This window comes from Pteropus medius, unplaced genomic scaffold (assembly GCF_902729225.1).
Source record: "Pteropus medius unplaced genomic scaffold, Ma_sr-lr_union100, whole genome shotgun sequence".
NCBI classification, from domain to species: Eukaryota; Metazoa; Chordata; class Mammalia; order Chiroptera; family Pteropodidae; genus Pteropus; species Pteropus medius.
Genome location: NW_024345861.1, coordinates 4,644,291 through 4,671,930, shown reverse-complemented (window position 1 = coordinate 4,671,930; position 27,640 = coordinate 4,644,291). Strand labels below are relative to the sequence as shown.

At 37.2% G+C, this 27,640-nt stretch overlaps 1 long non-coding RNA gene across 4 annotated transcripts; it reads right to left on the bottom strand.

The window, feature by feature from the left end:
• LOC120612228 (uncharacterized) lies at nt 1-23,225 on the bottom strand. Of its 4 annotated transcripts, XR_005655402.1 has the most exons (6): nt 23,060-23,225; nt 7,846-7,963; nt 7,603-7,707; nt 6,564-6,617; nt 5,142-5,254; nt 1-3,726 (listed from the first exon to the last, which is right to left on the bottom strand). It is a non-coding gene; the product is annotated as an uncharacterized LOC120612228 (long non-coding RNA). The 4 variants fall into 4 exon arrangements; XR_005655403.1 differs by lacking the exon at nt 7,603-7,707 and having other exon boundaries at nt 23,060-23,224; XR_005655401.1 differs by lacking the exon at nt 23,060-23,225 and having other exon boundaries at nt 7,846-8,631.
• Nucleotides 23,226-27,640: the final 4,415 nt, after the last annotated feature.

Sequence of the window (27,640 nt, the reverse complement as noted above, 5' to 3'; positions counted from 1 at the left end):
ATCTTTTAAAATAACCTTTCTTTATTGAGTCTTTTGGAAGTATTTCAACTTTGTTTTCCACATTCATAATCCATTGCTTTATACAGTATCAAATTAAATTGTATATTTATAATTGAAGTGTAACTGGAATAAACAGGTTTAAGAATAAACTTAGACAATTCTTAATGAACTCATAATTTTTCTGAGCAGAATTGCATAGACTTACTAAGAAAAAGCCTAGTAGTTACGAGTACTCACTTTTCAATGAGCATCAGTCATAATATCTTTCAGGAGGAATAACCCAGCAAGTCAATTAAGTAGAGGTATGTTAAAAGAGCTCTTACTATACACAATAATATTAATAATATTCTTTATTATTTATATTATTTATTATTATAAAATTATTTATACCATACAGTATATTATCACATGCATTACTAGACACACAAATATATCACTCTTGGCAAATACTTTTTTCAAACGTTTACTAAATATAAAATGATATTCAAACCAAATTATAAATGTCTATAGTTATTTCTCATTCTCTTTGCTTCACTTTAATCTTATTAGAATTGGGGTATCTTTAAAACTTTGATCTTTCTCCAAACAGTTTACAAGGAAACAAGAAGAATCGAAATGGCAAAAGGAAAAAAAAGTGATAGTATAATAACAATTAATATATGTAAAAGAAATTATGTATTTAATTTCTAAAAATCAGGAAAGGTTTCATGAAAGATAAATGAGCTCTCTATACTACACTTTGAATAAAATAATGGTCATTTATGATTTCAATAACTAGGGGAAAGTTGAGAAGGAATGGCAGTTTCTCAGGGGTGAATGTTATAAACAGAATATAGGAAAATATAGAGTGTATTTTAAAACATAAGGTATGCAGGGCAAAGAAGAAAGGAAACCGAGAGGGATGGTTTGGAATCAGGCTGTAGAGCACAGCTCCAACAGCCTAGGAGGGAAATTGTAAGAGCCCAAAAGTTCCATTCTAGAAAGACAGCTGAGTAACTCCAGAAACTACTGGCATAAATGTTATCAGGTTTAGATTTTCTGAATCAAACTGAAAAAGATTTATCTTTTCTCAAGCTGGTGATTTTAAGTTCCTGAAACCAGAGCCTCAAAGACAAACAGAATCATTAGGAAGATGGGCCACCCATTGCAAAGGTGTGAAGCCTCTAGCCAGGCCATTTATTCTAGTCATGTTTTCAGGCATAAGACAATTGTTTGTGATGAAAGTTTGGGATTCCACAACAGTGTAATACAATATAGATAGTGTTGTTAAGAAAAGTTTGTTTTTATAGCGATCAAGCTTTCCAATAATTAAAGGAGTGATCAAATGGTAGTATTTGGAGTTACTTTTGGTATAATTTCTCAGTGGATTATGTAGATGAAATATCCTTCTTTCATAGGATATTTTAGAATTTGGTTTACTATAAAATATGAACTCTAAAGTTAATAAACAAGATGGCATTTGGTGCCAAGGATTAAATATTTACCGATAAAATATACAGTGATGAAAAAGATTTCAAATAGATGATAAATGATATGGTCAAAGTTCTATATTAAATATTATTTTTACTGGAGAAAAAATAAAACTTAGACCAAGGGAAAAAGTTAACTCATTGTTGTGGATCCTGAGGCTGAACTCGTGAAGATCACCAGATATTACTTTTAAAAAAATAAGTAAATGACAGAGGTTTTATTTAATCTTTGAAATGATTCATTTGTTTCAAGAAATAAAGAATATTAATATCCCATACTTCACTCAGCCATGGTTGATTCTTTCTTTCACAGGCCTCTTGCAACTAGCTTTTTCTATTTCATCCATGCTATCTCTCTGTAGTAATCCTATGGCACAATGATTAAGAGAATATGCCCTACAGCTAGTCTGTCTAGGTTCAAATTCTGACTCTGCTAATTCCTATTCGTGCTATTTAACTTCTCTGTTGTTCAATTTACTCACCTACAAAATTAATATATTAATACTACTACATCATAAAATTCTATACAGATTATATTAATAGTAGGACATTGTAGGTATCTATATGGTATATATGTGTGTGTGTATAGTGTATGTGTGTGTGTGTGTGTGTGTGTGTGTGTGTGTGCCAGTCCACTAACACATGGACTTTTTTCAGCTGACTAGGTCAGTTCAAATCAGCATTGTTCAAGGGTCAACTGGCAGTTAGGAATCTACTTTTGCAGAGGGCTGACATAAGTTATATGCAAATGTTGGGTTCAGCCTAGCAGTAGGTTCCCCTAACTCCCATGCTGTTGAATGGTCAACTACATATATGTATATCACTTAGAACACAGCCTAGAAAATAGTAGTTTTCACATTATTGTTTTTCATTTTCCTCTTTAATTATCAAAATGTCACCCATCTTTTAAAATCTAACTTATTTTTTTTAATGAGCTCTCTTGATCAGGGCAAACGTTCCCTAAATATGTATAACCTCTTAGGCCTGTACCTCTGTTTTAAAATCTAATCACTTATTTTGCACTGTTTCAATTTTTTAAAATGATTTTCCTAATACATAATTCTCCTAGAGATAGAGACAGGAACTAACTTTTTAAAAAATCTCTTTTAGCTGTATATACCCCTAGAAAAGAATGATATCAATAGTGTGTGCCACAAATTTTTGTGTTTATGGAGAGACTAGTATGTTCATCCTGCTGAAAACTGAACAAAGCTCCCCATCCTTTAGCTTAGATAGTAAGAGAGGTGAGTATATGTTCCCTATGTGTTAGCTTACAGTTGGTCTGAATAGATCTGCTCTTGACAAACTGTCAGTTAAGATGAACAGATGGACCAACATGAGACCTGAGGGAAAAAATTCCTGCAGAATAAAAGAGAAGAGTTTACCTCTGGAAATGATTTACTACACAAAGTGGAAGCAACTTTTAGAAGATATCTGTTTCACATTATGTGTAAGGCATAGGAAAAAAAAAACTAGGAAAGAAGAATGCATTGGGATGAAAATCCAACAGGCAAGATGCTGATGAGGAATATAAGTCAAGAGAATCATTATGTTAGAGAAGTGGGGGTGGGAAGAGAGTGGGAGGAGAGAGAGAATGAGAGAAAGAAACAGATACTGTGATACTACTCTGAATTTTAATTCTATTTCCTTTAAACTCCATGTCATAGAGAGAAGCTAAGTGATTTTCTGCCATCTGAGACTTATGTTCTTAATTAGACTCATTTATGTAACAACATTAAGAACATGCAACTGGTGGAGGCAATAGAAAGAAATGAGGAACAGTTGAAGGTCAATGCTTTGCCTGGGTAAATAGAGATAATAAGAATGGCTTAGTGTTATGTTCTCTTCTTTTTCTTTTTCATTATGAAGACAAGAAACCATTTTTAAAAATCTCAGTATCATAAGTCATTATCAAGAACATTTTAGACATGTCCTTGCTTCAGGATAGGTAGGCCTTCTTTTAAGTCATATCCAAAAGATAACTTTCTTTATAGGTCTCCAGAGAGGGAGATTCTGGTTATATAAATAGGTTCTATAAACGGAACTATTCTGCCAATCATATTTCCGGCTGAAATCCTATATTCTGCAAAGAGATTTTCCCAATAAGTTAAAGCAAGATACAGATTTGTAGTCAATATCTCATAAAAATCACTAGAGGGAAAGTTATAAAACCTGAATTTTAGTTCCATCCTTTTCTGTTAATTTCTTCAGCAATTCTGTCCAAACCACCAAACTTCTGGGACTCGGTTTCCAGAGCCTGAAAAGAACAAGCATAAGCCTTATCTCCCAAAATGAAAATGAGAACAACTAATAATTCATCAGCATTTTTAGGCAAAAGTTTTAACAAAGCACATTGGGAGAAATGCCAGCTTAGATGACTGTAGAAGTTTTGATTAAGAGTTTGCCCACATCTTAAATAAACACATAGTGACCCTCCTTACCACCTAGAATAATTTTTCCTTGAATGGAATTATTACTCAATGAAAAGACAAACACTGAAATTTGAAGCAATGTTCTATGCATTGAAATTAAATCATAAGAAATAAACCAAGAAAATGAAGAGGTAGAAGAAGCAACTCCTTGTTGCCTGTTGCTTCTCCTTGGTTCACAAACTCACAATTATTTTATGCTATTTTACAGGTTCTTCTCTCAGCGTGGAGTGAACTTCTTACCATCACATTGCCTCCTAGTAAATTCCTCATCTATCTTCAAATACCTCCTTCTCTATGAAACCAGTTCCAGCTCCCTCATCATTGCCCTTTTGTCATAGCTGGCATCTCTAATTCTATTATAGCTCATCTCAGGAGGCAACAGCACTAGCCTGGAGCCAAAATCCCAGGCTTCAAATTCAGACTTTCCCTCACTTGGGCAGGTTATTTAACCTCATGCCTCATCTTAATTTGGGACACTAATAATTGCTTTCTTGGCACGGTGTGGTGAAGAATAAAAAGACAATCTGTGTCCAAAGCTTTATGCAATGTGTAGGACAAAATACTCAAACAATAAATTGCTTACTTTTGCCACATTTTAAAAATTTCTCTATTTGGATATATTTTGTTTATCTTTGTTTCACAGCACCTAGCATGGCACCTAGTACAACATGGGCACTTAAAATATTTTTTTTTCCATTTAACGGATGAATACGTACAGTGTTTTATGCTTTAAAAAGAACTTTCTTTGATGTGGTCTCATTGGTACTTTCCACTAACCCTCAGAGAGTAGCGAGAAAGACCCATAGTTCCTCCTTGGAAGAAATGCCTTTCTCTGTCTCCATATACAACTGCCAATCATGGGACACCTTCTGAGCTCAAAGATGATCACAGGATCAGAGTGGACTAAATAAATTATTTCTGGTGATGTTCTAGTTTGAAGAAACTACCAAGGGACATAAAACAGATAGAGATTTTTCAGTCAATAGTAGCACTGCTAGAAAAGTTTACCAACTCCTGGTATGAAATTCCAGAAGCTGCCCTTATTCAGTCTTTTATCTTGTGTTTCAATTCTTTCTAGAAAATGTTATTGAGTCATATTTTATAGCAGATAGAGCACTGAACTGGGCATCACTAGCCCTGAGACCATCTCTGCCATTAGTAACTGTGGCTAAATCTCTTCCCCTTAGTCTGAGCTTCAATACCTATTGAGTATAAACAGGTGGTAACCTGTTCTGCTTACCTTACTAGGTTGTTGAGGGCACAAATGAGATGATTTTTGCAATGAGACTTGTAAACTACAAAGCAGAGAAAAAGCAGTAGTATTCCCCATTTTCCAGGCAGTAGATCACTTCCCTTGGTGTAAAAGGTAAAAAGTTGAGTTAGACTCAGCACACTTCTGTTGGTCAATACCTAGTAAATACAAACTGTCTCTCACTCTTGCCAGGTTCTCCACTTATGTCCTGAACATTTTTTTTATTTTGACAATCTCACAGTCTACTTCCTGACCTATTGCTGATCTCTTTGGCCCCTAACCTCTAAACATACTGCCTATCTATAGTTTAAAATTCTCTTCACATAGTTGACATTTGATATTGCTCCTCTAGGACTGCTACCTTTGAAAAATGAGTGTGGCAGGAACTTTGGCTTTTCTGAGTACATATGTAACAAGGGTGGGCCTATAGACTCAAGACATAGGCCAGCCACACAGTCAAATGAGGAGCTGTTCTTCTGGTCAGATTCTGACCCACGCCCTTTTATTCTCCTTGCTCAGAATATGTTTTTAAAAGCATTTTTTATTAGCCAATGCTAAGTCGCAATGACACAATCCAAAAGCAAAGCATGGGGACAGTTCATACTGGGAAGTGTTATTAGCTTTCTCTAGCTGTATTATTTTTTATGTTTATGCTGAGGAAATTCTCATGAGATCAAATCACTGGGAAATGTTTCCAGAGCTCAAGCTACTCTTTTTTGTGAGATAACACTTAATGAGGAGAAACAGAATAGATACCCTGGGGCAAATATTTCACCGGCTATTGGGATTGTGTTCCCTTTACCTCTCCCAAACTTTTTTTTCAGAACCTTCTTTGTCTTTAAGGGTTTTACCCCATTTCTGTTGGAGTTCATACAAAGTGTCTTCAAGGGCCTGAGAGAAAATCTACAAGTCAGAGGTAACCAAGGCATGAGGATAAAATCACAATATTTCATAAGGAAATCTATCAAAAGGTAGAATGAAGGCTCAAGAAAATTTGCTCTGGATATCAGGTAATTTTGTTCTATAAGTCCTATTGACTAGTTTGTTTTCATGAGATAAAAGAGAAAGGCAGTGGAAGCCCTGGACAAGCAAATGCAGAAGCAACTATCCATGCTGACAAGTCTTCCACATGTGGTCTCAGAGACTGCAAGCTCAAGTGCACTTCTCCAAGGATCTCCTTACAATACCAGTCCTCCAGCTGTCAGCAGCTGTGTGCCTTCTAACTTCTCACAGCTAGCTTTTCAGATAGAAATGGCTTCTTTCTTCTCTAAGATAGTTTACCAGAAGACATTGTTTTGGATGTACAATATGTTAAAATGTATTAAAAATGCAGCTATTAAACTAAATGAATTGCAGTGTGGAATATTAAGGTGTGCTTTGCCCAGTGCATCACAAGTAAGAGGTACTCACTCAGTGAATGGCAGATTTTTCTTTCATTTCTTTTTCTCTTCTATTTTTTTCACGCTGAAATGAAGAACAGTTGGAAATACCGTAAAAGCATTTTTCCTGGGTGGCTCTAGACATTTCATCACATGTGCTCATTTGTGCTTGCCTAGTGTACACATGTGTGGGTGCCTGAGTTTGAAGAGGAAATTACCTGAAGGCACAAATGCATCTGAAGGCATGTGTGTGAATACATAAAGCATGCCTTAGAATATTTTCCTAATGTCAATCACACATATTTTAAATTCAAAGTTCAAGACCCTGTAGGAAGAAGAAAGGGTTTTAAAGGACTTTTCCTCATGAAAATAGACTGGAAAGTTGAGTTTCAAGCTTTTATGAGGTAGAATGGGATGGTTCAAGATAATGACTGAATTGGAAGTAAGTAATGGAGCAAACAGTGATTCACCTTGTTTTCCATTTTCATTTAAATCAGAAGCTGTTGCTTTCATGTGTTCTTATTGACATACATTTTCATTATTGACTTCTTGTTACTTTGAAGCTTACATGCCCAGAGAAATCTCACAGCATAATCAAGGGAAGTTTGTTGTTGTTGTTTAAAATATTTTAGATGCTATAAACTTTCAACCTGCTTTTTTTGAAGGTTAAGTTCATGTGTATGCTAGGTTGTTTGTTCAGAGTGTAATGATTCTAACAGACAGTGGTGGGAAATTTTGAAATATGCACTTATATTTCTTCTTTCTACTTCCCCCTCCTCCATTTCCTTATCCTCCTGGAGAAGGAAACTTGTTGACAAGTTATGATTCATTTGTCCTTCTTTCTTTTCTCTGTTTTTTCTTCCTCCCTTCCTTTCTTTCTTCCTTCCTCCCTTCCGTCCTTCCTTTCTCCCTCCCTTTATCTCTCCTTTCCTCCCTCTCTCTCTTCTTTTCACCCCTTTTTTTCTTCTCTTCCTTCCTGCCTTTTTCTCATTCTCCTTTTTTTATTTATTTCCAGAGCACTGGCTTCTGTCTTGTGACACAATCTCCCTTTTGCCAGATTATATAAATACCAGGCAGCCTGTTCACTGTCCTTTTGTGAAACACCTTCTTCCAAACAGTGTTTTCTCGCAGATTTAACTCTTCAGAAGTAGTTGAGCTCAGGGGCACTTACAAACCTAAGCATCACGAAAGAGAGACACAAAATATCCTGTTTGGCAGAATCACAGCTCACGCCCCTCCCCCTCAAATAAATAAATAGATAAATAGATAGATAGATAGATAGATAGATAGATAGATAGATAAACAAATCTCACCAAAATCCTTTTCAAATCTGGAATTATTTTTATGCAACTGAAGTTCAGATTGTTGAATTGTTCCTTCAAGCTTCCTTGATCTTCTCCCCTCTCAGAACTTTCTCTGTTGCCCACCTGTCTTCCTCACAGCAGAGAGACACAAAACAAAGCCAACTAAAAGAAGAAAATGGATAATGTAAAAAAGAATTTGAAAACCCAAGGGAAAACAATAAAGCATTTTGAAAATTAGGAGTCAGGTACAAAGCCCAGAAATAAAGTGGTTAATATTTTCCCCGCCTTGCAAATGCTTTGTCTTTCTGAGTCACTAGCTCAGGCTGTGAATTCTGTTATCCCTGGTAGAGCCCCAGTCTGGGTGGATTACACCTACATTCCTTCATTGCCCTGGTGGGAAGGGGGAGTTACAGGGGACTCAGGAGAGGAGGAGGTAGGGCAGGCTTTGAGGATTGTCAGACACACAACCCTGCTCTGCACCACAGCTAGGAGTTCAGCCTGTTCGTTTTTTAAAGTTTACTCAAAGTCACAGAGTTGAAATGCCTGAATTCAATGTCACTTCTCTCACTACATGCTCAGCCAAATGTCTTTGGCTTTTCAATAGACCTAATCTCTTGGCACTATGGAGTCTTGATGTTTTGCATTCTCTTTTTTCAGATTTTTAACCCTCAACTTGCCCTTCTCCGACTTAAGCTTTATAAGTCACTCAAATACCTTACTTCCTAAAAAGAGATCCTTCCTTTTTATTTCCTTCCTTCTTTCTTCCTTTTTTCCTTCCTTCCTTCCTTCCTCCCTTCCTTCTTCTTCCTTCCTTCTTCCTTCCTGTTCCTTCCTTCCTTCCTTCCTTCCTTCCTTCCTTCCTTTTCCTTCCTTCCTTCCTTCCTTCCTTCTTTTTCCTTCCTTCCTTCTTTCTTTCCTTCTTTTCTTCCTTTCTTCCTCCTTCTCTCTCCCATTATTTTTGCTTTCTTGCTTTCTTTTACATTTTTGGTAGGGAACAAGGAAAACAATGGAGGAGTACTTGGAAACTCTGCCTAGGGACATATTTCCAAAGAAGGTGGTTCAATGTGAGGAGACAGTATGGATGATGGCTTAGCCACTTTGCCCAGAGAACAGAATTCTCTTTTTCTACAGCTCTCCAACTCCTTTTTGCTATATTTGTTGAAGTAGCTTCGGAAAGCTACAAACTAATCTTTATCCCCCGGCTTGTCCCAGGTTTTGACACTGAACAGTCTTCAGATGTTGCCCTTGAGTAGCAAAATGGGTTTATTATCTCATTTTTGTCTTTAATATTGGGTTGTTCTTTTGCACCCTTATAAATGTACTTCTGGAGACCTCCTGGCCAGTGTTTACCATGGCCAAGTCCCTAAGTTTACTGACAGCTAGGGCAGGTGTTATTTTTTTTTAAGTTTAGATACTTTTCCTAGCTTTGCCTCCACTTTTTAACCATCCTAGGTTTCTTTCCCCTAGAAAGTCCAGTGGACATGCCAAAGTTCATAATCTTAGTAAAGAGCAGAGCAGCAGTAAACACATACATACGCACCACATTTGCATGCACACAGAGGTAGTGTCTCACTGAAGACAGTGGATGTGGATCAATTATTGTAAATGAACCAGCAAGTGTGATTTTACACATATAATTATCTTTCACAAATCTGACAAGTTGTGAAATCACAGAATTGATCTAATAGTTTTCTTGGGGGAAGGTTGTTTATTTCTGTTTTTGTCATTATGAAGCCTGAGTTTACCTCTTAAACCTCAAGTCAATCTTTCTAGATTTTCATGTCTTTTCAGTAAGAAGCTCTTTCATGGAGTCTATCTACAACTAGTTTGTTACATTCCATTCTTTATGCATACTATCAATAGTTATTATTATTGTACTTATTAAGCACTTTTTATGTATCATGTTATGTTCTAAGGGCTTTATACACACTATCTTATTTAGTCTTCTAAATAATCCTATGAAGTGAGTATTATACTAATTAATTTTACATATATGGAAACTGAGGCCCAAATAGGTTATGTCACTTGTCTAATGTCTATGGCTATTCACCTGTGTCTTCAATTATCTTGTAAGAAGAAGAACATTTTCTTTCTTACCTTCTGTCTTCAACATAGCATATATTACCAGCTCTATACACAAGGGATACCATATTAATATTAGTGTATGTCCACTTCCCAAGAAGAAAATTTTAAACCAAAGAACAAGAGACATCAAGGCAGGTTATATTGTGATTCCTTCCAAATTTTCTCTTTTTAGAGGCCCACAGTCCCCTCCCTGAATGGTGGTGATTCTGCAAGAAGCTAATAGAGAACTTTGTTGTGCTGCAATTGGGGATTACAAACCCAAAGATATGAAAGTGTACATACAGACATTCACCATCCTCTGTAAGCTACAACTATTGCCTTTCTCATGACTCAAATTATGAACCTCTGGACTCTATGTGAGAAATAAGAAACTTGGTTGGTGTAGTATATCTGAGGGAGACATCAAGTCAAGCAAACCCTGGATGTTTACTTTATTCCAGAAACCAGCACACTGATTCCATGTTAAATAGCTTTTTACGCCTAGAAACACAGATATCACTGGCGTTCAGTCTATCTGTATCTGAAATTTCTCTTTCCATCCCCCACTTCATTGGTCAGAACGATATGATCAAAGAAAACACAGAGTCAAGCGAATCTTCAGAACTTCAGAGTTGAGTGGAGATCTTACTATTGTGGTCCCTGTGTTGTGCCAGTTTACTGGAAGCTAATAGTGGATTCCTGAACTATGTCTCAGATTTCTGTCATAGGCTTCATTTCTAGCTCAGGCTCCAAAGAAGCCCCGTACATTGTTCTTCGGTCTCAGGTGAAAGCACTTGCTGCAAACCACAGTGGCTAATTAATTTAGTCTTACTCCAAATTAATAACTGGTTTCATCTATTATCAGAGTCTACTGAATGCCATGGTTAGATACTGACAACCAGAAAGAGCAGAGAAAAGAGAAAAGCCTTCTCTGGAAACACTCAGTTATTCCAGGAAAAGCTCTTCTAAGCAAATAGTCAATACATATAGTGCATTTTGTTGGAGCAAGAGTCAGAAGAAACAGAAAAAGATACAAGGTAGTCCTAAAACATGGGAAGTTTCAAGACTAAGATGGTAGGATGAGCTGGTAGGAAAAACAGGATGCACCATAAAAAGACATTGACCACAAAAGAAACATGATTTTAAATAAATTAATTAAAAATAAATTAAAAAGCATAAGCTATCTGTCTCTTATCTATCTACTAAGAGATGAAATCAGACTATGACCCAAAGTATGGAGCCAGGGTGGCAGATGGATCAAGCAGCTTATTTCATCACCTTGGCATAGCTTTCTGGGCTCTTCGATTTTAATAACCCATATAATTTCAACAGGGAAGAAAATAAACAAAATGTTGCCCTTAAAGAGTTCAGACTATAATTTTACTGCTCTCTCTCAGTACAGTAAAAAAGGCTAATAAGGTCATGGTCCTACATTCTCTGACTTCACCTACTCATACTCCAATGTTTTTTTCTTATGTCCACATGGAATCTCTTTGCCATGTTTCCTTTCAAGGGTTATTTCCTCTGGGCCTCTGTGCTCCAGAAAGCTGATATTTGAGGTACAAAGTGAGCCAGACTTACTCAATGGTCAGTTCCCTTCTAATCCCAGTTTGGAGTCTTGTGCCTTCCCCATCCTTATTTCTGACTTGCTTTCCCCTCATCCAATCAATGGCACAGAGGGAGACATTTTGAGCAGATCTCAAAATAGAATCTCAAGGAAAAGATGCACTGACCTTGAAGAGAAGGCTACACAAATAAGAAAATAAATTAAAACAGGAACTATGATTCAAACCCACTGAAAATTATATCAAAGGAAAGTCTGGAAAAGTTGAGCAAAGAGAACCCACAAGCTCTGAGATAGACAAGTAGAGAGGAACATATAAGTTCTTGCTCCAGAATTGCTGGTTGATTTTACTTGTACTAAAGCATGAAGAAAACTTTTTACAAGACCATACTGGAGCGTGGGAACACTGGTTACAAGCTCAAGCTCTGCCTGATTCCTAGCTGTGCCTCTCACAACTAGGCGATCCCAGGAAGCTGTTGAGCTGTGGGTTACTCTCTGTAAAGTAGGGATAATCACAGTTCCCTTATAGAAATATTTTGAGATTTAAATGAAATCATAACATTAGCATTTCGATGGCACTTATTCTGTGCCAGGCACTGTTAATTAATTAATTTGCCCAAGGTCACACAGCTAGAAAGCAGCAAAGTGGCGATTAGAACCGAGAAAGGCATGCTTCAGTCTGCGTTCTTATCTATCGTGCTTCTCAAAATAATGCTTACAAATTACTCAGCCCAGTGCCTGGCATGCAATAATAGTGTTGTAAATATCAGTTATCATTTTATTATCATTATTCATACACAGGGTATAAAAAATCTTTTTGTCAACAGAGATTAGAGGAGGAAAAAGCAGTTCTGGAATGCAATACCTGGAGCTCTGGATGCCAGAATAGTTTTTCTGGGAGAATTTAGAAAAGACTCACCAGAGATATGTTGCTTTTCCCTAGAGCTGTATCTAGCTCTGACAACTTTTCTTGGTTTAGTACCATCATCTCTTCTGTTTGCCAAGACTGACTTAGAGCTCCAAATCTCAATGGAGAATTATATATTATCCTCACTCTCTCGTTTTATAAACAAGTAAATTGAAGATTCAAGTTATAGTATTTTATTACAGAAGATTTATTAATTAGCAACAAAACTAATACCTGAACAAAAGTCTTTTGATGCTCAGTTAATGCTCTGTCTTAAATCTATAGCCAATACATACACCAGATTTCTAGATTTCACAATTTTTTGTCCATTGTCTGCATAAGTGCAGTTATGTTGGCCAAATAAGTGATTTAATTATAAATCTGAAAAATATGGTACAACAATGATTCATCAATGGAAGACAGTTACAGAGCTTCTCTCTCCATTTACTTCTAATAGCCTGGGGGTGAGGTAGATGGAAGATGGTGATGCTTAAATCAAAAGGTCTCTAATTACTTACCACAATCTTCTTGGTCTTCAATGGTCTTGAGATTTGGGGACCTGTTTGCCAAAGCTGACACCTAAAACCTCACATTAAATTAGGGTGTTTAAGTGCTCCAGAGAGGACATGAAACACTGAAATCAGGTAACTCCTTCCACTTCCCCAAGAAGATTCTTTGCTTTTAAGACTCCTTTTAAAAGCCAGCGAGTTTTCTCTGATCCTCCTTAATAAAGTGTCCCAGTAGCAGTGCTCCTCTTCCTTACTTGAAATCTGTGCAGTCTCATTAAATTTGATGTGTCGCGGGGGGCTTGGATATGTGAAAGGGAGGCTGTGGGAGCAGAACTGGAACTTGCCAGCTTTACTAAGGAAACATAATTCATTATGGCTTTTCAAAATGGACGCCCCTCTGGCTTTCTGCTCCATTGATTATTTTCCCCCTTTGCAAGTAACAACTGAAGGGCCAGCTCAGCCTGAAGATTTAACCCTTATTAACAGCTTTTTAAATGAAAGATGCTGTTTGATGATGAGACAGGAATTTTCGTATATCCTCAGTTAAAGAAAACCCAGAAGAGATGATTAAAGATGAAAGTATGCAAATGTCTGGTGCTAGGCTGGCAATGTAGCATCTATCTCCATCTAAGGAGGGCCTAGCACTACTATTAAGAGTTTATACAAATAATGTTCTCCTACTTTTCCCATATTAAATATTCATGACCTACTCCTTCCTCCCTTTCCCCCTTTGGAATAGTAATAGAGGAAGAAATATTAGCTGTTCTTTGTGAAGTGATGAATACTAGGACAATAGCAGACTGCCGGCATGTTGAACACTGCTTCCTCTGAAGGATTGATCTGGTACAGCTAGAATGACAAGTTTGGCTGCAGGCTTCCTTGAGACCTGGGAGTGAAAATACTGATTTGCTTTAGTACTCCTGAGCAAGGCCTACCTGTTCTGGGAACAGAGTCTGCAGGAAGAAGACAAGACTCACCATGTAAATGCAAGCTTTGCCTCTGTCCATGGGGACCAGTGTATGCTGGAACCCTATAAAATAACCAGGAAGCCAAGTAGCAAGGTCAAGGGCAGCGCTTTGATGAAGCGTGAATGCAGATAGTCCAAGATGTGGCTGCTTATTCAGCCTCTGTTCCTGTTTTACCTAGAGCCTCCTAACTCCTCAGATTCCCCAGGTTCCTAACCCTATGCACAAGTAAGGGTGTTGTCATTGTTCTTCCTCTAAACTTCTCCCTTGAGGGAAAAATATGGGGCATCACACTGGGTATTACAGACAAAACAAAACCGACTTACCCACTGGGGAAATGAACCATGGAAAAAGACAATTTTAGGGAAGGGATGGGGACAATGTAACCCCTCCCACAGTGAAGCCCACTTTGTTTAGATTTTTGTCTACCCCTCCCAAATCTTCTAACCATCCTCATCTTCCCTTAAAAGATAAATAAAATAATCCCCAGAATAATGTCATATTCTTTAAGAAATGAACACAGATATACAACTATGAGGAAGAATAGCATCAAGATGGCTCTCTCATGCTTATACTCTATAAATTTATTTTCCTGACTTGCAGAATCTAACTCAAGGTATCTAAAGAGAAACCTTCTATGACAGAAACAAAACAAGAAAGTACTAAGTGAATCATGCACTGACGGCCCTGGCGTTTACATATTAAGTGAAAGAGGATTTCAGCTCACTCCTTTCTTATTTTATTCTCAACTGAAGTGCATAGATTTTTTTTCTGGAGTCTAAATTTCATCACAGCAATCCAAAGTGCAAAAATCTTAGTATACCCTAGTTTTTACCCCATAAGGAATAATTCTTATTATCTCCCTCCCAAAGTCCCAAAATAAATAAGAAATATATAGAAAACATTACTTCCTTATCTATCCTTCTCAGTTCACTTAGGTGACTTTTAAGCAAGTTTTTTGGCGGGGGAGATTCAAAGTATAAACAGAGTTTGTTATAAATAGGGGTTTCTTCAAACTGTTTTAAAACAAAGTTTTAAGTATTTACCTTGTCAGAGAAACTTATCGCCAATCTGTGCTCACCATGGAGTGGAGAAAATTGGAAATATAGGCCTTCCACTTTTTTACTAATTGACACCATCAGGGAAATGCAAAATAATGAAGCACTAGGAAAATAAACTATACATTTCCAGTGTATGTCCTGTCCAGTGACAGATTAAGATAGGCAAGTGCTGTAAGAGCTACCAAGAACTTTCAGATTGAGAACAAGTGTCCAAGCACAATGCACCCTTGGTTTCAAACTCACCTGTAGGTACAGGGAAATGTAATCCCTGTTTGTTCTGAGAAGCTTTTCCTTTCTAGGACATTCAAGCCCTGCTTTATGAGTATGCACTGCATTCAAACCCTGCTTTATGAGCATGTACTTTATGAGCTAATGATATGGAAGAAACTTGCCTGCCAAACAAGAAAGTTACTCCCACAGCAGTAAGAAGTAATGTTTTGTAATATGGGTGCTTCAAGAAGTATTTTACTCATCTACACCTTACACTCCCCACAGCGAAATAGTTCTCTGATCCCTAAAAATGTACAAAATGATATAGGTAAAAGTGGAGACTTGGGAGGAATTAAAAACTTTTTCTATTATTGAGTACTTAGTATGTCCTAGGAATGTGCATAAGAACTTTATAGATGTTATCTCATTTAATCTCTGTAACAACCATATAAATCAATTACCTTTTTTTGTTTTTTCACTATGGATGAAGACACTGAGGACCAGATGAGTTGGGTAAAATCTCCAATGTCTAAGGGGCTCAGCTATGACAAGGATCACAATCTATCCAATTTTAAAACCACTCACTTTCTTTCCACTATACATGATTGTCTCTAATTGCAAGGGTCTTTAGAAACCATAGAACCAAACACTATTGAAGTCACAAAAGGATTTTGTGGGAGTAGAAACAAGAATATTGATTCTTAACTCAGTCTTATTTCCCATTTTAGCAGAGTGACTAATGCTGTGTTTGCTTCAAAAAGTTTGTTTGTCCCATTAAACTTCTAAAATGAGTCTAACATTCTGTTACAATTTTTAATGCAATGCCATATGCAATCAGACACAAGACATACTATATAACAATGATGACAGTAAAGAAGATCCATTGTATGGATCAATTATTTCAATAAATATTTATCTGTTTCCACCACACTACAAAGCTTTTAGGGTAAAACAAACAAACAAACAAACAAAACAAACAAACAAACAAAAAATAAAAAAACTAATAATAATCCATACAGGCATTTCAGCCTGGCCTCCTATCCCCACTCACAATAACCTTTGCCTACCTTCCACCCAATCACACTATTATCATCAGGAGCATAGAAGGCATTATCAAAGCAAAAACATATATAGACAGGTATTCACATAATACAACAGAGGGGGTAGTTCAAATTCCCACAATGAAGGTAGAATGCCTAGTTACCAGTCTCCTTCTCTGATCAATAACACAGGTCTACAACCTTACCCTGGCCACATACTCAGTCTAACTTCTGCTCTGGTATCCATACTTCCAGTCTAAGCACAGACACCACCCACCTGTCTTCTTCCCCTATTTTTCCATTCAGTCAGCCCCATCAAAACCAGTTTTCATTCCCCCATCATATTCGATACAACCTTCTCAACTAGTCTCTTATTTTGTATCTTATGGGTTTTTGTTCTCTTTTTAATGAGAAAACTCCTACACAGCTGCAAATCCTTACACTAACATTCTTTCTGTTACACTGTCTAATGGAAATATGGCATTCCCTTCATTATAAATAGCTCTCAAACCTCTTTCCCAAAGAAGCTGTTTCTTCTTTCCTGACTCTAATTCATAAGTCACACTTTCTCTCAACCTCCCTTGCAGAGCATTGTCATGCAGCCTTTGAACAAGAGCCCTTCTTCACAACTCTCTTCCCTCACTCCTTGATATAGTCTTCTGATTCTTAATGCCTTGAGCACCTGTTCACCTGAAACTTCATCAGCACACTAAGCTTTTACTGATGATTGATGACCTTGACCTCTCAGGATCTCAACCTCCTCAACATCAATGGCCTTCATCTTTTTTCTTTTTCTCACAATAAGGCAGTGGTTCTCAAAGCCTGGTCTTTGGACCATTAGCATCAGCATGCTATTTATCTGGACCCTGAAATTTGTTAGAAATACAAATTATCTGGCCTTATCTTAGACCCATTGAATCAGAATCTTTAGGGAGTGGGGCCAACAATCTGTGCTTTAACAAGCCATTTAAGTAATTCTGATGCACAAAAGTTTGAGAACCACTAATGCAGGAAATGGCCACACCATAAATTATGTCATCCATTGGAGCTTACTCCTGTAAGTTCTCTCTGCTTAATCTCCTTGTCATCGCTTCTTCTACTCCCTCAATTTTGCTAATTTAATATTTCCATGGTCTGGAGGTCTAGAGCCTTCACCAAGTCTGGGCCCTGGTCAGCCATTTGTATGGTGCCTCTAAGCTTTCAATTGCCACTTAACTTATTTCTCATAAATTTGAATTTTTAACAAAAGCTATGAAATTGTGCTGATTGAATCCAAGCTAACTCTTTTATCTGGACCCTTGCTGCTGATTTAAATCCATATTATTCATTTCTTTTGGATTTGCTAATTTATTCTTTACAATATTTTAACATTTACCAACTTTCTTCAAGGCTGACATTACCACCTGTTTTTTCCTACTTTTGGCAGATGATCTTGACTTTTTCTTCACTAAAAACAAAGTCATTGAACCTAGTTCTAGCAATTTCCATCCACTGCTCTCCAAATTATCTCTAAAGCTGCTCCTCCTGACTCTGAAGTAGAGGTGAGCATCCTCCTCTGTTATGCTCTGACTCTTCTTCCTCATAACTCCACTAGAATCTCACTCTTCAGGAATGCCAGTGAAGTATAAGTTCTCTAAGAAAAGAAGTTCAAGACCATATTTTGCCAGAAGGTAGAGGAAATTGTCAGTGATTAATAGTGTCATATGACAGAAATAGATCCAAGATAATGAAACTTAGGAAAGTTTATTTTGTTGTGGCCATTACTAGATAATTGATTTCAAAATTGCTGTTTCTGTAGACAGATGAGGACAGAAGACAGATTGTAGGAGGTTAAAAGAATGAAGTAAGCATGTAAGGGTGTATATAGCCCACTATCAAAAGAAATTTATTCATGTGGCAAAAGATGAGAGTAGAAATATAGCTGAAGTGACTGAGGATTCAATGGGCAGTCTTCTCTCAATCACTAGTGAGATTTATGGTCTATGCAAAGAGAAAGCAGCCAGTAGAGAAGGACAGAGTAAAGACACTAAAAACATAGGATAATTGAAAGATAAATGTCTTGTAAGGGACAGAAAAACATAGATTAGAGAGCAAAACTAGAGGTATCTATTCACCAGGACTCTTGGCTGCAAGTGACAATATACCTTCTCAATGAACTTAGGCCAAAACAAGAATATGTGGATTCACACAACCAGCAAGAGGAGGAGTGTAACTGAAGATGGCTCTACCCAGAGATTTGACACTTCCAGGATCACTGTCTTGTCTCTGCTGTGCTCTACGTATCTTCCATACTCTTTCTCATGAAGATAAGCATAGGCTAGTCCCATTCCATGGGCTACTCCTAGTACATATTTTTCTTACTTTTCCATCACAAAAATGTTTTCTCCTTGTTTCCAGTTAAATGCTATAAAGACTCTAATTAATCCAGTCTGAGCTTTGTGCAGAGGAAAGGGAGAAAACAGAGTATTAGGGTCCATGGTCCTCATTAGAAAAACATGTATGGATTAAGGAGAAGCTCTTCTTCACTCTCCCACAAAAGCTATGGCACTTTCACCAACAAACTAGGGAGAAATGAGGGCATAAAAAAACAACCAATGTCAAATTGTTATGGCTAGCCTTGGATAAGAACAGAATCATCTTTTCTGACACCAGGATGGGTATGTATGTGTGTATACATATATATATATATATATATATATATATATATATGCATCATATATAAATATATATTTATTATATACATGTATATATATTTTATCTGTATGTATATATACATATATAATGTATTATAGTAGCATACGGTGTGTGTGTGTGTGTGTGTGTGTGTGTGTGTGCTGCATGCGTATGTGTGTATGGTATATATGGTACATACATGAGGTATGTCACAGGCCAGGAGTTCTCTGAAAGCAGATGCTGAGACAGTTTGGTTTGTAAGATATTTACTGGGGATCAACACCTGTTAAAGGAAAGGAGAAGCTATGTTTGGCAGAGGGAGAAGTGAAACTGTAATGCAGACCTCCATCAACCCAGGAAGAGCTCTAGAGTGAGTGTTGCTAGTCAGAGTTGTCTTGCATCAGGTAGAAATGGCTGGACCAAAGTACCTGAGCCTTTATACACCTTTGTTATTTAGTAAATAGATGTGGGCTGCTCCACGAAAAGCATAATCTCCGGCGAGAGCATACTCTCTATAGTTAAGGCAGCCTAGAAAGACACTGACAGCTGAAAGCTACTCTCTGCATTTTCCCAAACTGGGTAGCAGGTCCTTCCTTAAAGAGGGATCCAGATGATGCATCTCTATGTCTACCATACAAAAGTAGAAGAATGCAGAGCACAGAGGACTTTTAGGGAAGTAAAACTATTCTATATGATACTGTAATTGTAAATAATATCATTATACACTTTTCTAAACCATAAAATGTACACCAAGAGTGAACCCTAATGTAAACAATGGACTTTGAGTGATAATGATGTGTCAATGTAGGTTCATTGATTGTAACAAATGTACCACTCTGGTGGAGAAAGCTATGCATATTTATGGGCAGGAGATAAATGGGACATTTCTGTAACTACCTCTCACTTTTTATTTGATCTTAAAACTGCTCTTAAAATAATGAAATCTATTAATAATAATAAAAACAAAAGATTTTTTTTGCAACAAAAGGTTATAACCCAGGCCACAGATCAGAGTGTGGTCATTTTACTATGTCAGTGCCAGTATGGGAGTAGCAAAGGTAATTTAGGCCAAGCTTAGCTGCAATGAATCTATGGAAAATAAATATCCCATTCTAATATAGGTATGTGTAATGAATTAAAACTGCAATAAATTCTGTGACACAACACTCATCAAGAGGTAGAGTCTATTTTCTCCTTTCTTGGATTGAGGCTTCCCTGTGACTGTTTTAATTTCTAGAGTATGTCAGAAGGGGTACTATGTTATTTCCAGGCCTAGCCTTTAAGAGAACATGGTATTCAGGAACCCTGAGGTGTTGAATAAGAAGTCCAATTATGCTTCTGGAGAGGTCACATGAAGAGGCTCTGATATTAGTTGGAGATGAAGAGGAATCCAGCTAAGTTTCAGACTTCCAGCCATCCTCACCAAGGTTCCAGGCATGTGAGTGAAGCTGGCTTGGATTCTTCAGACAAACCTCCAGCTAAATGCTACCAAGCAGCCCAGTTGACACCAACCAGCCATGTTCTGACTTAATATATGACAAAATTGTGTGATATGATAAAACAGTTGTTTAAATCCTCTAATTTCAGGGGTAATTTGATATGCAATAATAACTGGAACAGTATGCACAAGCAGAATCAAGGACATGGCAAGTTCTGGAAGCAGTTAATAGAAGACTGAAGAGGCACAACGCAAGGACAGCCCAAGGAGGATCAAGGATGGACAAAGACTCATAAATAAGCAAATTGGTGAAAGCAATCTGCGATAAATCTGATCTGACTTGTGCTGGGATGAACATCACTGTCATCCAGACTTCTAGTGAAGTAGTAAATGCTGATGTTAATACTAGAAGAAAATAAGACAGTCACTTGGAGAAGACAAAGAAACTTTAAAAAACTATGGAGCAACAATGCCAAGAAAAATGCAAGGCATGAATAACAAGGTCACCAGCAAGGGCCCACTGATATCAGATGGCCTAGATGTTAGTCCATGTCATCAGCATTTTAATACCCTCTCACGTGATGCTGTGCCACCAAGAATTTTGATTGACTCAGTTGTGGTAGATACCACAGCAGGTCAAAGGAGTGAGGATGTCAAGGGATTGAGAGATGTAGGGATGAAAGTAGCCTAGTTGCAGTAAAATGAGTGAATAAAAAGGCTGAGGTTGTTAGCATCTTGCTAAATGTAAAGATCAGCATCTTAAAGAGTATTGTAAGAGTTCACTTATCATTCATTTATGTATTCAACAAATACTTAAAATAAATAATATTGGGCACCTACTATGTGCATGTATAATTCAAAGCTGCTTGGTTTCCATGCCTGAGACTAAGAAAGAATAAAAATAAAAAAAAAAAATGAAATATTTAAGTCTACTTAAGAAAAGTTGAAATTAGAAGACAATATGATCTTCTGCATCATCCATGGGATTGAATTATGTTTTCATTGCCATTAAGAATAAAGGATTTACCACTTCGTAATTATTTCAATGCATTGTAAAAGAAATGGATATAAGGACCCTGTTTGGTTCCCAGCATAGGGTATATATCATATTCATATCATATCATATGCAATATATCATATTTAGAAGAATTTTAAATAATTTTCTAAAAGGTCCAGACAACTTTACAGATGATAGAGAAAACCTGACTTCTGACCACTGCTGTATAATCAAGAATAAATAAACTTTCTGTACTTCAGTGTAATTATCTATGGCAGATAATGATCTTAACTTGACCACTCCTGTTCTGAGCTATCATTTTATAAACACTTATTGACTACCCAAGTATGTGCTAGATGTTAGGCTGAGCCCACAAAAAACAATGATTATTAACACATGTTGCTTATCTTCAAGAAAAGCTTGGTTTAGTATGAGGCATAGGCCTGTAATCAGTTAATCACAATAAAACATGCCAAGTGTTAGGATTATGTACATGTACTGTTCATAGAATGTGTTCAACTAATTAGCCATATTGTAAGAGGAGGAAAAGAAGTTACACTGATTGAATGCCTACTATTTGCTATATACTTTGCATATGTAATCTCATCTATTCTTCACTAAACTTCTACAAAGTAGGTATCGCTTGCCCATGCGCTATGGCTCAAAGAATAAGGTAACTTTTAAATACCTTGGTAGTTATTTAAAAGTGACTAAATAAGGATTTCTCTCTCCAAAGCCCATACTATTTTATTTAATACACAAAGCATCTTGGATATTTTCCTAATACTCAATATCTTCTAGCCTCATAGGGTATTACATTTTTTTGTTTATGCCTATTTCTTAGACTGGATTATAATCTTTTGAGAGTAAGAATCTTGCCTGACTCATCTCTATTTCCTCTTATGCATGCTTATAACATATTAGCTGGTCAACAAATATGCATTTTATAACTTAAAATAAAGTACAAGTTTAACAACAAGATGTTTCCTAGAAGTTCATAATTGGCTTTAACTTATTATTTGTAAGACAAAAAGTGAATGAAAGAGAGGTTGTATGAATGACTAAATGAAAGCATGAATGAAAGACAAATGTGCTCTTGTCTCAGAGAGTTTGCATTTGATGTCTCCCTGTCTGGAAAGGTTTTCCTGCGAATTGTTACATTACTTGCTCCCTCAAAACTTTTTCAGTTCCTAGCTCAAATGTCACCTTATTAGGGTAACCTTCATTGTTGACTCTAAGTAAATAGCATCTACCCCTCTAGCTGTTACTTCTATGTCCTTACCCAGCTCCATTTTTTTTCACAACATTTACTTCATCTAACCTGTTATATATTTGCTAGTTCATTCACCTTCACTTCCCCACTAGAGCTCATACCCAATGTGAGCAAGACCCTTTTCTGTACTGCAGCCCCAGTGTTGTAATGGTCTATCTGTGAATGAATGAACTTGACTATTAAACATAGTCATAGAAATCAAATTTCTTCTTACCTTTCCTCTTGTTTAGCCCGAAAAATCAAATTATATCAATCCTTTAAACAGTATTGTGTTCTCAAAGTGTATTCATTCTACCAAAAAAAAATAAATAAATAATGAGCCCAGTCAAGATGTCGGAGTAGGTGAGCACTGTGCTTGCCTCCTCTCACAAACACATCAAAATTACAACTAAACTACAGAAAAAACATAATTGAGAATCATTTGAAGTCTAGCTGAACAGAAGTTCTACAACTAAGGACATACAGAAGAAGCCACTTGAGATTAATAGGAGTGTGGTGACTCGAAATGGGCTAGACCTATACCTGCATGTGGCAGTTAAGGATCAGGAGAGATGTCTTGGCTGAAGAAGTCCTCCTTCAGGAGTGATGGTCCCAGCCCCACACAAGGCTTCTTATCCCAGGATTCCAGTGCCAGGAAGAAAAGTCCCAACAACTTCTGGCTGTGAAAACTAGTGAAGATTGTGGCTGAGTTAGACAGAGGGCTGTGAGCACACCACTACCTAATCTTAAAGGGCCCATACACAGACTTACTCACTGATGAACTCACTCTGAGCTCCAGTGCTGGGGAAGCAGCTCAAAACACTCCAGAGACATATGGGAAGGAACCGAATTGCCTGGCTTCAGGACAAGGGCTGAAGGAGTAGCATTCTCCCAGATAGAAGTGCTAGCAAAAGGCATCGTTCCCTTGTTAAGCCCTTCCTACCGCCGGCATTCAGACCCAGGCAGCTGCCATATCTGAGTCTCCTGGCTAATACCACTCGTACTGCCCTGGTGATTCCCTGAGACCTCATCCCACCCAACTCGGGGGCCCACCAGTGCCAGTTCCAGTGGCTTTTCCATATAAACAGCCTGTTTTAGCTCATGCTTCAGACTTTCCTAAAATCTCCCAAAGCTTCACAAAATCCAAATAAGCAGCATCTTGCTTTGGCATGTCTCATACCTCTTGCTGAGCCGCCCCAAGCCTGGCACTAGTGGCAGGCAGCCTTGATTCTCAGCTTAGCCTCTCCCAGGCACCTTCAAACCTAGCACAAGTAACAGCCATCTGCAGATCACTTTGTAGCTTATACCAAGTAAACCCAGACAGGGCACAAGCAGGGGCTGATCTTGGCCTGCAACAGAGCTCACTTCCCCCTCCAAAAGGCCCAGAACCAACACATCCAGAAGCCAGCTCAGACCACATCAGAGAACCACCCAAACACCTCTACAAACAACACACCCAAAGGGGAGACTGGACAGGCACCAGAGCCCTGCTAAAGCAAATTCTGCTCCGTAGAGTCAGCTTCTGCACAACAACTCCTTCACTGTAGTTACAGGCAGTCCTCATGACCAATCAGCCTGAGGCTCAATCCCTCCCATTAAGATGCCAACAGCAACTAAAGCTCAACTATGATAGGAAGGCAATCCACACAAGGGATATACCTAGAGCACCCAGCTCAGGTGACCAGGGAGACTGCAACACTGGGCCCCACAGGACACTTATATAAGTTTGCTCTAAAAAACTGGGACACATAGCAGCTCTACCGAATACATAGAAACAAACACAAGTAGGCAGCCAAAATAGAGAGACAAAAACCATGTCCCAAATTGAAAAAAAAAAAAAAAAATAGAACAAAGCTCCAGAAAAAGAACTAAAGAAAATGGAGATAAGCAATCCACCAGATGCAGAGTTCAAAACACTGGTTATAAGGATGATCAACGATCTTAGTGAGAATTTCAACAAAAAGATAGAAAATATAAAAATGGGCTAGAAAACATAAAGGTGAACCAGTCAGAAATGAAGAACACAATAACTGAAATGAAGAATACATTAGAGAGAATCAACAGCAGTTTAGATGATGCTGAGGATCAAATCAGTGATTTGGAAAATACGATAGCAGAAAACACCCTGTGAGAACAACAAAAAGAAAAAAAGAATAAAAAAAATGAAGATAGTTTAAAGGACCTCTTGATCAACATCAAGTGTATCAATCAGTCATATCAGGGGTGCCAAAAGGAGAAGAAAGAATGCAAGAAATTGAAAACTTATTTGAAGAAATGATGGAAAACTTCCCTAAGCTGGCTAAGGTAATAGGCATACAAGCCCAAAAAGCACAGAGAGTCTGCAAGAGACTCATCTCAGATCAAAAGACACACAGACTAAAAGTAAAGGGATGGAAAACGATATTTCATGAATATAGAAACAAACAAACAAAAACTGAGGTAGCAATATTTATACCAGAGAAAATAAACTTTAAAATAAAGGCTATAACAAAAGATGAAGAAAAATTCAGTGATCATATTTCTGTTTATTTATTTCAAGAAATCCAAAACACTGCTTTGAAGGTACATGTGAATCCATTTGTTTATTGAAGCATTGTTTACAATAGCCAAGATATGAAGGCAATCTGGGTGTCCATCAATGGATGAATGAGAAAGAGGAGGTGGTACATATATTAAATGGAATGTTAATTAGCCATAAAAACAAGCAAACAAACAAACAAACAAACAAACAAAAACAAATGAAATTTTGCCATCTGTAACAACACTGATGGACCTAGAGGGTACTGTGCCAAGTGGAGTAAGACAGAGAAAGACAAATGTCATATGATTTTACTTATATGGGGAATCTAGAGAATAGGATAAACAAACAAACAAACAAACAAAAAAACAGAAATAAGCTCATAGATACAGAGAGCATTTTGATGGTTGCTGGTTAGAAGCAAGGATGAGTGAAAAGAGGAGGGAAATAAGAAGTTCAAATTGGTAGTTAAAAATAGTCATGAAGATGTACAACATGGAAAACACAGTAGTATTGTAATAACTATGTATGGTGTCGGATGAGTACTGATTTTATTAGGGTGATCATCCTGATCACCTAGTTTTGGGTATAAAGCACAGTGATTAGATATTTATAATATTGTGTGTCAATTGAAATTAAAATATTAAAAAATATATTTTTAAAAAGTTATGATATTGCCTTTTATTTCTGTCTCTGTGTGCACACACAATGGGGTTTTGTTAAGATGATATGTTGCTATTTTCTCATCTGCAGAATATGGAAATAAAACAAAGCCGTGTCCATTCTCTTCTCAGTAAATTGAAAGGTTAAATGGTGTGCTTCCCACCTACTAACAGGAATGTATTTTGACTCTTAGCCTTTACTTTCCTCCTCTTGACTGCTAGATTTTGGTGGTGGTTTGAAAGTAAAGTGATGTATTGTTTTAGCCACTGTGATATTGTAAAAAGAAAAAGAGGAAATTGAAGGTTAATGTTTACTTCATAGATAAACAAGATAGGTACAAACAACTCAGCTCAGGTTTTTCCTGTCTCCTGCAGATAACTCAATCAAATATTTTCACTATAAAAAAAGGCCATTCACAATCTTACACAGGCTTTTTGTTTGTTTTAAAGTACTTGTCTCAAGACAACATTGAAGCATAATATTTAATAATATTCATTGCAGTGGAATTTTATCTTTATGATAATGTTATTTATGATGGCAACCAATTTCATTCCCCAATTCTCTCTGTCTCTAATTACTCAGAAAACCATCCTAACATTGTGATCTTTAAGTGTAGGTCCTATGTGACTAGGATGTTAACAAAATTTAATGCAGAACCTTTGGGATTAAAATAAACTATAAGCTACTGAGCTCACACTCAAAACCAAAATAGTAATAATTCTTTGTATGATGCTCCACATTTATCATTTTATCATCATCACCCTCTGTGTTAAGAATAAGTCAGAATTGGAATTTTCCCCAAATTACAGATGAAATTTCAAGAAGGCCAACAATGTCCTGTGGTCACACAGCTAGAGATAATAAAGCCAAAACTAAAGCCTGGGTCTTTGGATTCTTATGATGTCTTCTACTTGCTCTAAATAGCTTAGGAAAACTGAAATGGTGCCATGAACCATGACTTTCTTCTTTGGACTCTAATTTCTGGATCTTCAAGTCAATAACATGTCACAGTTTGGACCATATCAAAAAAAGTAAGGATTAGTGGAGGCAATTCATAATGACAGAAAGAGTGAAAATCATACCCCTAGAAAGCCAACTCAAGACAGTGACTATCAGGAAGAAAGTCAGAATCATATACTAACCAGAAGGAAGCAGAAGTCTTCAAATAAGCCTGCCAAAGCAGCTGATTTCTGGTCTGGCCAAGCACTTACTCTGAAACCTTCATAGATTCAGCAATAAATCATTGTTTCCCTTAAATTCTTTTACTGCAATAGAGTTATTTACTTTATGATTAATAGTTTCCTAAAAACATTCATATAAATGTATTTCTTTATCATCTCTCTCTCTCCCTCCCCTTTCCTCTTTCCCCTTTCCATCTCCTACATCCTTCTACTCTCTCTTTTTACCATAAGCTTTTAATCCTCAGTTTTTCTTAGAGTATTAGTATTCTATTGTTACATTTAAAGTTACCACAAAATTAGCATCTTAAAACAACACAGATTTATTATCTCACAGTTTCTGTAGGACAGAAGTCTAGGCATGGCATGACTTGATTCTCTGCTCAGGATCTCACTGGACTGAAATCAAGGAGCTAGCTGGGGCTGCAGTTTTTACCTGGATTTTCTTCCAGTGTTACTGGTTGTTGACAGGACTCGTTTCTTGAGGCCATAGAACAGAGATGCCCATTTTCTTGCTAGCTGTCAGTCAGGGATTGCTCTCAGTTCCTAGAGACTACTCACAGTTCCTTGCCATGGCCCCTCATACCTTTCTTCCAGAGTTGCCAGTGTTAAAGGGTTAATGTGATTAGATCAGGTCCATCAATAGTGCCATATAGCATAAATCAATCACCAGATTAAAATCCATCATAGTCACAGTCCCAGGGATTATGCAGGGCATGCATACAAGGGGCATGGAAAATCTTGGAATTCTGCCCACAACACTTA